Below are 4,883 nucleotides of genomic sequence, written 5' to 3'. Positions count from 1 at the left end.
GTTAGATAACATTCTTATTTTTTGTTATTTTGAAGAAGGTTGTTTTTTGTTTCCAATTTATCCTTTCATTTTTTTGTTAAATTTAATCATATTTATGGATTTTTTTAATCTTTTATTTTTATTATATTTAATATTGAATTTTGAATACAAATTATTATATACCATGTTATATTTAATTTTTATTTTTTTAGTTACCTCATATTATTTTTTAATTTATTCTTTTCTTACTTTGACTTTATTTTATGTCATAAAAAAGATCTTTATTTTTTTTAGTACCATATTAAGTTCACATTAATAAATGAGTTCAAATTATAGTTCAAAATCCATCCTTAAGATCATAACCTTAACTTATTAAACTGTTAACGAACCAGGTTACAATAACGTTTTATCTTGACTCAATTACAAATCTATAAACGAATCAAATTCAAGTTGTCACTACTATATTAATACTGAATTAAAGTTGCATTAAATCGTTAGTATTTTATTTTAGACTTGTTCTTGATTAAAAATATTATCTAAATTTATTTAACACTATAATATTGTATCATAAGTAGGCTAACTAATAACATTAAAAAAAATAATAAATTAAAGAAATTAATTTTTTTCTGCTACTTGGATTAATAGTTGGTGTAACAAATTTTTTTGTAAGTATTAATATACTATTAATATTTTTTTCTTCCAAAAACCTTTTTACTTAAATGAAAGTATTTTATAATATACTATTAATATTTTGTAAAATAATATAATATTATAACTATTTATAATATCTTGAATTTGTTATCTTTATCTTTTTATAACTAGTAATATTTTTGTGTAAGTACACAAATATATTCTTAGCTTTTTTTTATTTATTTTTTCTATAAACATATTACAATTATTAATTTTCTATCGTAGTCAAGAAGATGGTCTGAATTTGCGTGATTTTTGTACATTTAGTCTGATTAGGATATTTTTATTGGTTGTAGCTACAAAAACAATACTAATGTATAAATATCTAAGGTCTAGAATTCAATACTATAGATATTATTTAAATAACTGAATTCTAATATTAGGATTTGATTAGTTTAATCTCCAAAAAATTATTCTAATTTAATACTAGTTATACTACACATAAATTATATTAGTTATACTACAATTATATTTAATTATTTATTCTTAGCCTAAAGAATCAAATTATGATATCGTTAATTAATAATATATTCTCTAATTTTAAAAGCATTATGGTTAAATGAATATATTCTAATTATGGAAATTAATATAACTAGTATATGTTCTCGTGTCCTACACGGGATAATACATAAAATTATATAAATTTTTTTATTAAAATTTAAATAAAAAATATACATAGTAATTATTATTATAAATATTTTACAACTTAAAAATATTAAAAATAATTAATATCTATTTTAATTAATTTGAATTTATTTTGAATGGTCATCTCATTTGCCAGCTTAAGCAAGTATTTGGAGTTCGAATCTCGCCTTGTGTGTATCGCAATCCATGAGTTAGCGACAGACCCTTAATAAATAGAGCATCAATATGTGGTGGATTAATTATCGACTTGCCAAGTTATTAGGAAATCCATAGAAAAAAATTGTATTTGTCTTTAAAATAGATTTATTTTTCATTAATAGAAATACTTATGGATTTTTGTCTTTGTTGAAATTTACTTGGGATAATTTTATTTATTATTATCGTATTCATTCTTGAACTCAAAACAATATAATCAACATTGTTACCTGTTAAAACTTCACATTTTATGAAATAATTTTTAAATTTTCAAATTCATAAACTTATATCATTACAAAAGTTATTAGACTGATTAATATTTTTTGGTAATATGGTGTATCGAAACACCATCGTTGAATATTAGTTAGTGTGAAAAGAAATCGATAATAACTTTGTTCAATATATAATTTATTCTATTGAAAAATAAATTAATATTTTCTAAACTTGTAAATACATTTTCTTCTAATTTCTTACACCATTTTATTTGACAATATTTACCATTAAAAAATAGCAAATGACCATACTATCTTACAATATATATGATGTACAATGTAATTTCTTATCTTAAAATTAATTCTGGTTAGTGAGATAAAATTTAAAATATATTTTTTTTATTTTCTTACTCAAATTTAAATTTAAATTTAGAATTGATTAGCAACTCATCATTTTTTTTAATTTCAATAAAAAAATAAATTGATTAGATGCAAAATATTCATCATTTAATAATTTTAATCATTTAAATTTTAATTACCAAAAATTAGGTTAAAAATTAATTATAAATTTAATAATCGATAATATATATATATATATATATATATATATATATATATATATATTAGTACGTAAATAATAATATCCAATGTATTGATTATTTTTTTTTACAGAATTAATGTATAATTTATTGAGGATTGATTTATTATCCAAAATTTTTTTCATAAACTTTGTAATATGTGAAAATAATAATCTTATTTTTTATTATTATTTAAGAAATTCTTCATAATTTTTTAATTATGTAATTAACTTAATTAATAATCTTTATTATTGCTTTTATACTAAAAACATGTCAATTTATACTATTTACATATTTTTTTACTACTAATAAATAAATAAATATTTGCACTATTATACTTATTGTCCTAAATGATAACTTAAGTTATTTATTTTGTATGTTAAATTTATTAAATATTAAGATGAAAAATTAAAATTGTTCAATAAATTATATAAATAGTCATTACAGAAAAGAAAAAAATTATATATCATATATAATAATCTTTGATATATATAGTATCATGTATATATTAAGATTCTCTATTTTAATTATGCGAGTGATTATTATTATTATTTTCACTTTTTCATTACATTAGAAAATAATATTTAAAACTAAAAAAGAGATAATTATTTTTTTTAATTTGAATTAAAAAATGTCTTATAAATATATCTAACTTTTACATATACTAAGTGTTATAATATTAAATGGTATAGTATTTGCTATAACAATGATTCAAAATATTAATTTAAGGTATATTTGGGCCTACTAAGACCTCAATGCAAGCAAGATCAACTAAAATCTATTGTTAGGGTCCCAAATCTGACTTAGATTCATTACCTTAAAGGCCCAATGCAGATGAAGTCCACGCGTCCCTCTTAAATCAACTCAGATTGGATCTCCGTTGCTAGTTAGATATGGTAATAAGGACTCAGGGGAGCGTGAGAAACCCACTTTCCATCCCTCATTCCTATTTTAAAAAAATGTCCCCGTTCTTTCTCCGTCATTGCAAGTCCATGTTTAATTACCCCTTAGAGAACGTAGATCTCTTCGGATATCTACGAATATTCTTTGAAAATTTTTTAAAAAATTAACACAAAAAGACATAATATAATAAATCATAAAATAATCAATTCAATATAATTCAACACAATTTATAATATTAGTTATGAAAAATAACATTTCGAAAGGAGAAAACATAAAAAAATAATCCAACATAATAATATAACATAATTTTTTAGGACGATACTGAGCGACGTAGTAACGGACTTGAGAGGTAGAAAAAGTGAGTTAGAGAGAGAGGATCAAGGCTGAGAATGATTCTGAAAGAAAAAGAAAAAATTCGAATTAGAGGCAAAAATTAGGGTTACTAAATTCAAGAAATAGATTTACGTATATATAAATTAGGATAAATTAATAATTTTATATTCGCGTATATTTAATAAGTTTCATGGGGCGGGTACTTATGTCTGTGCCCCTATTAGGAGTGGCAAACGGAAAAGTCCGTCCTATCTCGCCAAAAGCCCGCCCCGCCTAGTAAGACAGTCTTGAATTTTCCCCCTGTCCGCCTAATGGTAGGCTGGCGGGATCTCCTTTTTTTTATAAACTATTAAATATTAAACAATATATATAATTTCACAACAATTTCAATAAATTTATAATTTCTAAAAACATAAAAAGATTATAATTTTTAAATTCATACACATTAACGTCTTTATAATTATAAATATGTAATAAATATAATTATAAATCAATTTTTTTGAAACAAAATAATAAAACCAGCATTGTCCAAAGAAAAATAAATATTATCCAAAATATATAATTAAACATCTTCAAGTTTAAAACTTCTTCAATTATCATCTTCATCCTCTTGTAGATCAATAACATCATAGAGATTTGTAAAAAAATGGTTCTACCAAAATAAAAGCTTGGCTCAGCGGGAAAGCCTGTCCCGTCCCGCCGAAACCTGCCAAATCCCATGGATTAGGCGGTGCAGGGTAGGCGGGATTTTTAATTTTGGCGGTCATAAATTTCCAGTCAAACCCACCTTTTTTGGCAGGTTATGCGACCAGCTCGACAGGTTTTGACCCGTTTGCCACCCCTAGCTAGTCCCCATCCATTTTCGCATGGCAGGTCGTGAGGATTTCAGGAGTCCCCAACTAGCTCCAAAACGCAAGTAATCCCTGCAAATACCCGTTTTGGCTGTTTTTGTGATCATCCTTATTGCTAGCATTCATTTGTTTGTGACGTGGAGCTATTCTATCCACTCAATAAATTCTCAGATAATCAAAGTTTAGGTTATATCATTTTTATAAAGTTACATGTATCCTTGTTATAACAATATTAATAAAAGATAAATAGATAAACACTAAACTATTGTTTGGATATAAGATAAAAAATAAGAGGAAAGAAAATGGAAAGAAAAGTATATTTTTTTGTGTGCTGTTTAGATGAAAAAAATGAATGAAAAAAAATAGAGAAAAAAATTTCTTTTGCTTGAATGGAAGGAAAAGTAAGAAGAAAAAAAATTATAATAGAGAAAAATTATATTAATGTTTTTATATATTATATATAAATTATAATTCAAATGGTAACTCTGCATTTTTAT

This window comes from Arachis ipaensis, chromosome B10 (genome assembly GCF_059453495.1).
Source record: "Arachis ipaensis isolate K30076 ecotype BB chromosome B10, ASM5945349v1, whole genome shotgun sequence".
Taxonomy (NCBI): Eukaryota; Viridiplantae; Streptophyta; class Magnoliopsida; order Fabales; family Fabaceae; genus Arachis; species Arachis ipaensis.
The sequence above is the reverse complement of the archived record's forward strand: the minus strand, read 5'-3'. Positions refer to the sequence as shown.